The following is a 9,507-nucleotide window of genomic DNA, read 5'->3' as shown; positions in this document are numbered from 1 at the left end:
TCCAGCGGCGCCCGAGGAGCCGGTCTTCGTTGTGTGCTGAATTATGGGATATGTAGTCGGCCCTGTGGAGCCGCTTCCCAGCTCCTCCCAACTGGCTTTTCTGCGCACATGCTTCCTTTCTCGTGACCCTTCCTCTGCCTGCTGGCGGCCCAGCGTTGGAATTGACGGAGGTGGCCGCCGGCGGTGAGCAATGCTGCGGGTATGCCACATGACGACAGCCAGCTTCCAAGTGGGAGCTACGCAATCCGCGTCACTGGTCTGACTCGAGACTCGCATTCTTCTCTAACATTTCCCTTGCTTGCGGCCTCTGCCCTGGCACAGAATCCCCTCTTTGGGAACATTTCCGTGGTTTTAGTAGTTGAATTAGTTTAGCGATCATCAGTATCTATAACTGAATTGTGGTTCAGGGCTATGTGCCTCTCCTCACCTTCAAAAAGATGTGCTTTAATCTACTGGGGCTTCCCAGATGGCTCAGCGGGTAAGGAATCCGCCTGCAACGCAGAAGACAGAGACTTGGGTTTGATCCCTAGGTGGGGAAGATCCCCTGGAGAAAGAAATGGTGACCAACTCCAGTATTCTTGCCTGGAAAATCCGATCGAGAGAGGACCCTGGCAGGTTACAGGCCATGGGATCACAAAGAGTGGACACCACCGAGCACAAGGCACATTGACAATCTTAGTCGTGTAGTTCTTGTATTTCTCCTATTCTAGACTAGAAAGATCTGGCGACTCAGATTTCTATGGAAGACTGTGTCCTTTGACAATTCTTCCTGCCAGTTAGGAGGTCAGTCTGGGATAAGTATTGGGTTTGGGGAATTTAACAGCTGGTAAAACAAACATGAGCTATAAATACCAATAATCTCAGCGTTTTTTTGTTTTATTTTCCAAGGTGAGTCTAAGATCTGTCTTCCTTGTTACATTTGTTACATATTTAGAACCTGTTATTGAGTTCATATAATATACTTATGACAGACTGAACTCACTGACTCACTTCAATGTAGGTGATTCATCCCCCACTCCACCTCTCTCCTGAGCTGCTTCTCTTATTTTCTTTTCAATGGCATGTAGCGCATTTGCACCTGAATGTTCCATATGCACTCAATCCAGTTTCTCGAATACTGCATTTCCCTCTCCCTGTCTTCCTTTCATGTGTTCACAGTTAATGCTCTCCTCCAATATGCCCAAATTGAAACCTGGTTTCCCTAAAACAATCAGTTTTTCCATAAAACTCCTGAATTCGTAAGCTCTTCTCCAATCACACATGACCTCAGTTGGTGCCTGGGTATTTTAAAGGATCTGATGGCATTAGGGGGAGCCTGGTGGGGAGCTGTCTGTGGGGTCGCACAGAGTCGGACACGACTGAAGCGACTTAGCAGCAGCAGCAGCATGGCATTATGCTATCTCATGCATGATAATGTTGCCAAATTTATTGATATCTCCCCTATTTTACTAATTCACATGATTTAGTAGTTGCTCAAAAACGTTTTTGGTTCCCATAACCAATATATTAAATGCCAGTCCTCTTCCCCTGGTCTGGACTCCCTCTGCAGCCCATATTTCACTGCTTCCTGGTACATGCCCTGTACTTCAACCACACTGCCCTGCTCCTCATTTCCAGTACACAGCTCTATTCTCCTACCTCCATTTGATCATTCATTGTCCAGTGTTCTTGTAATGCTCTTCCTCCCACCTTCACCTTAGAATGTTATTCATCTTTCAAGATTTAGTTCAAATTCTATTTCCTTCTGTTAGAGAAAGACAAATACATGATACCACTTCTATGTGAAATCTAAAATACAATACAAATGAACCTATTTACAAACCAGAAACAGACTCACAGACTTAGAAAACAAATTTACGGTTAGCAAAGGGGAAAGGAAGACGGATAAATTAGGAGTTTGGGATTAACATATAGACACTATTAGATATAAAATAGTCAACAAGGACTGATTGTATAGCACAGGGAACTCTACTCAATATTCTATAATAACTCTATTCAGTACTCTGAAAAAGAATAGATATATGCATATATATAACTGAATCACTTCACTATACACCTTAAACTAACAACATTGTAAATCAACTATACTCCAATACAAAATAAAATTTTTCACCTTGCTTATAATTTCCTTGTTGTGCAGAAGCTTTTAAGTTTAATTAGGTCCCATTTGTTTATTTTTGCTTTTATTTCCAGTATTCTGGGAGGTGGGTCATAGAGGATCCTGCTGTGATGTATGTCGGAGAGTGTTTTGCCTGTGTTCTCCTCTAGGAGTTTTATAGTTTCTGGTCTTACATTGAAATCTTTAATCCATTTTGAGTTTATTTTTGTGTATGGTGTTAGAAAGTGTTCTAGTTTCATTCTTTTACAAGTGGTTGACCAGTTTTCCCAGCACCACTTGTTAAAGAGATTCTCTTTAATCCATTGTATATTCTTGCCTCCTTTGTCAAAGATAAGGTGTCCATAGGTGCATGGATTTATCTCTGGGCTTTCTATTTTGTTCCATTTATCTATATTTCTGTCTTTGTGCCAGTACCATACTGTCTTGATAACTGTGGCTTTGTAGTAGAGCCTGAAGTCAGGCAGGTTGATTCCTCCAGTTCCATTCTTTCTCAAGATAGCTTTGGCTCTTCGAGGTTTTTTGTATTTCCATACAAATTGTGAAATTATTTGTTCTAGCTCTGTGAAGAATACCGTTGGTAGCTTGATAGGGATTGCATTGAATCTATAAATTGCTTTGGGTAGTATACTCATTTTCACTATATTGATTCTTCCAATCCATGAACATGGTATATTTCTCCATCTATTAGTATCCTCTTTAATTTCTTTCACCAGTGTTTTATAGTTTTCTATATATAGGTCTTTAGTTTCTTTAGGTAGATACATTCCTAAGTATTTTATTCTTTTCATTGCAATGGTGAATGGAATTGTTTCCTTAATTTCTCTTTCTATTTTCTCATTATTAGTGTATAGGAATGCAAGGGATTTCTGTGTTGATTTTATATCCTGCAACTTTACTATATTCATTGATTAGTTCTAGTAATTTTCTGGTGGAGTCTTGAGGGTTTTCTATGTAGAGGATCATGTCATCTGCAAACAGTGAGAGTTTTATTTCTTCTTTTCCAATTTGGATTCCTTTTATTTCTTTTTCTGCTCTGATTGCTGTGGCCAAAACTTCCAAAACTATGTTGAATAGTAATGGTGAAAGTGGGCACCCTTGTCTTGTTCCTGACTTTAGGGGAAATGCTTTCAATTTTTCACCATTGAGGGTAATGTTTGCTGTGGGTTTGTCATATATAGCTTTTATTATGTTGAGGTATGTTCCTTCTATTCCTGCTTTCTGGAGAGTTTTTATCATAAATGGGTGTTGAATTTTGTCAAAGGCTTTCTCTGTATCTTTTGAGATAATCATATGGTTTTTATTTTTCAATTTATTAATGTGTATTACATTGATTGATTTGCAGATATTGAAGAATCCTTGCATCCCTGGGATAAAGCCCACTTGGTCATGGTGTATGATCTTTTTAATGTGTTGTTGGATTCTGATTGCTAGAATTTTGTTAAGGATTTTTGCATCTATGTTCATCAGTGATATTGGCCTGTAGTTTTCTTTTTTTGTGGGATCTTTGTCAGGTTTTGGTATTAGGGTGATGGTGGCCTCATAGAATGAGTTTGGAAGTTTACCTTCCTCTGCAATTTTCTGGAAGAGTTTGAGCAGGATAGGTGTTAGCTCTTCTCTAAATTTTTGGTAGAATTCAGCTGTGAAGCCGTCTGGACCTGAGCTTTTGTTTGCTGGAAGATTTCTGATTATAAGCAAGGTGAAAAGACAGCCTTCAGAATGGGAGAAAATAATAGCAAATGAAGCAACTGACAAACAACTAATCTCAAAAATATACAAGCAACTCCTACAGCTCAACTCCAGAAAAATAAATGACCCAATCAAAAAATGGGCCAAAGAACTAAATAGACATTTCTCCAAAGAAGACATACAGATGGCTAACAAACACATGAAAAGATGCTCAACATCACTCATTATCAGAGAAATGCAGATCAAAACCACTATGAGGTACCATTTCACGCCAGTCAGAATGGCTGCGATCCAAAAGTCTACAAGCAATAAATGCTGGAGAGGGTGTAGAGAAAAGGGAACCCTCTTACACTGTTGGTGGGAATGCAAACTAGTACAGCCACTATGGAGAAGAGTGTGGAGATTCCTTAAAAAACTGGAAATAGAACTGCCATATGACCCAGCAATCCCACTGCTGGGCATACACACTGAGGAAACCAGAATTGAAAGAGACACGTGTACCACAATGTTCATCGCAGCACTGTTTATAATAGCCAGGACATGGAAGCAACCTAGATGTCCATCAGCAGATGAATGGATAAGAAAGCTGTGGTACATATACACAATGGAGTATTACTCAGCCATTAAAAAGAATACATTTGAATCAGTTCTAATGAGGTGGATGAAACTGGAGCCTATTATACAGAGTGAAGTAAGCCAGAAATAAAAACACCAATACACTATACTAAGGCAATGGCAACCCACTCCAGTACTCTTGCCTGGAAAATCCCATGGACAGAGAAGACTGGTAGGCTGAAGTCCATGGGGTCGCTAAGAGTCAGGCACGACTAAGTGACTTCATTTTCACTTTTCACTTTCATGCATTGGAGAAGGAAATGACAACCCACTCCAGTATTCTTGCCTGGAGAATCCCAGGGACAGAGGAGCCTAGTGGGCTGCCATCTATGGGGTCGCACAGAGTCGGACACGACTGAAGCGACTTAGCAGCAGCAGCAGCAATGCATATATATGGAATTTAGAAAAATGGTAACAATAACCCTGTGTACGAGACAGCAAAAGAGACACTGATGTATAGATCAGTCTTATGGACTCTGTGGGAGAAGGAGAGGGTGGGGAGATTTGGAAGAATGGCACTGAAACATGTATAATATCATGTATGAAACGAGTCGCCAGTCCAGGTTTGATGCATGATACTGGATGCTTGGGGCTGGTGCACTAGGATGACCCAGAGGGAGGGTATGGGGAGGGAGGAGGGAGGAGGGTTCAGGATGGGGAACACAGGTATACCTGTGGTGGATTCATTTCGATATTTGGCAAAACTAATACAATATTGTAACGTTTAAAAATAAAATAAAATTTAAAAAAAAAAAAAGAAAGAAAGATGGTAAAAATAACCCTGTATACAAGATAGCAAAAGAGACACTGGTGTGTAGAACAGTCTTTTGGACTCTATGGGAGAGGGAGAGGGTGGGATGATTTGGAAGAATGGCATTGAAACATGTATAATATCATATATGAAACGAGTCGCCAGTCCAGGTTCGATGCACGATACTGGATGCTTGGGGCTGGTGCACTGGGATGACCCAGAGGGATGGTATGGGGAGGGAGAAGGGAGGAGGGTTCAGGATGGGGAACACATGTATACCTGTGGCGGATTCATTTTGATATATGGCAAAACCAATACAATATTATAAAGTTAAAAAATAAAATTTAAAAAGAACCTAAAAAAATAAATAAAAAATAATTTTTTTTTTTTTTAAAGAATGGATAACAAGATCTGGCTGTATAGCACAGGGAACTATATTCAATATCCTGTGATAAATCATAATGGAAAAGAATATGAAAAAGTATATATATGTAAAACTGAATCACTTTGCTCTACAGCAGACATTAATGCAATATTATAAATCAACTATACTTCAATAATATTTAAAAAAGAAAAAAATTCTACTTCCTTCATGAAGCCTCCAACCAGAAATGTTTCTTTTTCCTCACAACTCTTAAAACTCTTTAAAACTGTAATGCACCTATGGCACTTATTACATCCCCACAGGCCACACATCCTATTCAAAGGGCAACATTTCAGGGTTGCTTTTACCTTGTTTAATCCTAAAGCAGCAAGTAAACCTGATAAGGATGCAAGTTGGCGGACACAGCTCCTACTGATGACTGTGCATCTGAAGCCCAGTGGCGCTGGCCCACATTGAGTGAGATGACCCCAGACTGGAGGATCATAGAACTATACCTTCCATAACCCCAGGCTCTTCATCCTTCAGAAACAACTCATTCTATTCATAAAGCAATGATTTTGCTACTCTTTGAGCCAGATCACCCAGGTTTCATGTCCCAGTTCCAAGCCTTGAAGCTTGCGCTTTGCCTGCATTTGGGGCACACCCCTTTCATCTGCATCCATTCACATCCACTTAGAGGCTTTTCTTGGGCAAGCCTAGTCATGGCCTACCACATCATATACATACTTGTTTTACATTTATTTGTAAACACATCTGTCATCTCATGAAATTAACTCCCTAAAAATGAGAACCTTTTTTTCATCATCTCTGTCTCTCATGCCATCTTTGTAATTACAGATAGTATGTGTTAAATGAATGTTTGAGAAATACCTGTTGACTAGATTTTTCTGGGTCAAGAAACGGCAGAAACATTACATACATGGAACGTCACTTTCAGTATAATGAACCCTATGAGGTATTTTTGATAAAATGATCTTACTATCTTTTTACATCCACAGTTAGTTCCAAATCAGTACAAGTACCTGAAAAATGTACCCATAGACCTTATAGAACTGTGGTCCTTAACTCTATGTATTGGTTTTGCAACATATTTGAAGAAATTATAAGACTCCAAACCATATCAAGTAAGTCGCAAAATAAATACAAATACCAGGAAGAAAGGGGAACAGAACAAAAAGGCTTTCTCCCAGCCAGACTCTGCCTCTGCAGGGACTTCAGCCTGTATCTTGACAATTACACTTTAGTAAAATATGACTCCAAGTCACACGGGAGTCTAGAAGACAAGATTTTTAGTTAAGCTCATTGATAATCAAATCTGAGGTTTTGTTGATGAGAATGAAGATCACGGATATAAGAGGAAATATCCTAATAAATAAATATTACCTATTTGTTACCAACTTGACCTTATGTATTTCTTCTTGAAATCAGAGGAAGATGAATCTTCCTAAAAAACACAATCTACCCAGTTTAACATTTCTCCTAACAGTTGTCACCATCATATTGCAAAAATAAATTTTACATTAATCTGAAAGTGTGGTCACACTTGAGATGGCTTCTAACTTCTCATATTGGGCTTCCCTGGTGGCTCAGAGGGTAAAGCATCTGTCCGCAATGCGGGAGACCCGGGTTCGAGAAGGCAATGGCAATCCACTCCAGCACTCTTGCCTGGAAAATCCCATGGACGGAGGAGCCTGATAGGCTACAGTCCATGGGGTCACAAAGAGTCGGAGACGACTGAGCGACTTTACTTTACTTACTAACTTCTCATGGGGTCTATACATTGAGGATTTGGAAGGAACATAAATAAGACTTGGTATTCAAGTCTTGGTAGGAAAGACAAACATGGAAGGATTTCTTTGACTGACTAGTCCTGGCTTTCTTGGAATTCTTTGCATAGCTTTAAGCAGAAAAAAATGCCTCCCAGATTCTCCAGCTAAGACTTGTCATCATCTGGTTCCTGCCTGTTTCTCCCAACCCACCTGTCCTCCCCTAATAACACAGACCTTTCCCTCCTGCCATATGGAACGCCTCATAGGTCTGTGAGGTCACCATGCTAACACAGGTCTGGTACTGGCCTACCTCTCTGTCTCGTCTCCTGAGCCTCTTCTCTCCCATGCCACTTCGGACACACCTCAAGTGTCTTCTTTGCCAACTGAAAACAGAGTTCACCGCCCCCCACCCCTTAAGACTTGTAACAGGCTTCCCTGGTGGCTCACACAGTAAAGAATCTGCCTGCAATGCAGGAGACCCAGTTTGATCCCTGGGCTGGGAAGATCCCCTAGAGAAGGGAATGGCTACCTGCTCCAGTATTCCTGCCTAGAGAATTCCATGGACAGAGGAGCCTGGTGAGCTATAGTCCATGGGGTCGCAAAGAGTCAGACACAACTGAGCAACTAACTTTAAGACTTGTAGCAGCTTCTCCCTCTGCCTGATATGATTATCTCATATATAATCTCATAGCTTCCTACAGTTGCCATTTAAACCTCAGCTTAAATTGATGCCTCCCTGACTATGCCTGCCTCTCTCCACATGAGAATGGAGAGGGACCCAAACCAACCCAACCCACCACCACCAACACCGCCCCCTGCCTGGCCTGCATTCTTCTCCTAAAGCACATCTCCACTACCTATTATTTTTCTAGTTCAATTACCATCATCCTTCTGCTCTACCAGAATGTTAGGATTTTGAGGAAGGAGTTTTTCTTTTATTTACTGTTTTTTTCTTCAAGTTCAGTACTGGAACTTGGTAGCTATACAATTTGTATTTACTGAATTAATAAATGGATAAATAATTCAATGTCACTGCTCTGCCTGGAACATTCTCCACAATCTGTGCTCCCTGCCACCATCCTTTAAGTCACAGATTCTGAATACCCCACACTTCATGCCATCTTATTTAAATGTCTCTCTTCTGTGTTCTATAGTACCTTCCCTATAGTAGCATTATAATTATAGGTATCGTAACCCTTGATTACTTGTCCATTTCCCATCAGTCACAAAGTCGGCATAGTTCAAATTCATTCTCTCTGAATCGGATGCTGGGGCTTTACAAACACATGTAGCACCTTTTTGCAAATTAGAAAGAGAGGCCCCGGCACCCAGCTTGATGAGTGCTAATGGACTGGAATTCACCCTCCTCACCTTAGCAGGGAACAACCTGTATACCTGTACACAGTATGCCTGGTAGACACTAATTGTTTAATTCAATGAGAGAGTCAATTTCCTCTACATCTTAGTTTCTTAAAGGCAAAGAAATTAAGGTGGGGGAAAGGATGAGACCGAACAATTACCAAAAGTCGGTTCTGTCGCTAGTACTATTTAGGGTTATTATTTTTTCTTTAAACCACTATTGAGGTATAATTGACATATAAAAAGCTGTATATGTTACACATTGCTATATTAAAAATGGATAACCAACAAGGACCTATTGTATAGCACATGGAACTCTGCTCAATGTTATGTAGCAGCCTGGATGGGAGGGGGGTTCGGGGGAAAATAGATACATGTGTATGTATGGCTGAGTTCCTTCCCTGTTCACCTGAAACGATCACAACATTGTTAACTGCCTATGCTAAGTCACTTCAGTCGTGTCTGACGCTTTGTGACCCTGTGGACAGTAGCCCACCAGGCTCCCCCGTCCCTGGGATTCTCCAGGCAAGAACACTGGAGTGGGTTGCCATTTCCTTCTCCAATGCATGAAAGTGAAAAGTAAAAGTCAAGTCGCTCAGTCGTGTCCGACTCTTAGCAACCCCATGGACTGCAGCCTACCAGGCTCCTCCGTCCATGGGATTTTCCAGGCACGAGTACTGGAGTGGGGTGCCATTGTCTTCTCCGTAACTGCTTATACTCCAATACAAATAAAAAGTCTTTTTTTTTTTTTAAGCTGTACATGTTTAATGTATACAATTTTATGAATTTGGATATAAGTATGTACCTGTGAAACCATCAGCTA

This window comes from Bos indicus x Bos taurus, chromosome 4 (assembly GCF_003369695.1).
Source record: "Bos indicus x Bos taurus breed Angus x Brahman F1 hybrid chromosome 4, Bos_hybrid_MaternalHap_v2.0, whole genome shotgun sequence".
NCBI classification, from domain to species: Eukaryota; Metazoa; Chordata; class Mammalia; order Artiodactyla; family Bovidae; genus Bos; species Bos indicus x Bos taurus.
The sequence above is the reverse complement of the archived record's forward strand: the minus strand, read 5'-3'. Positions refer to the sequence as shown.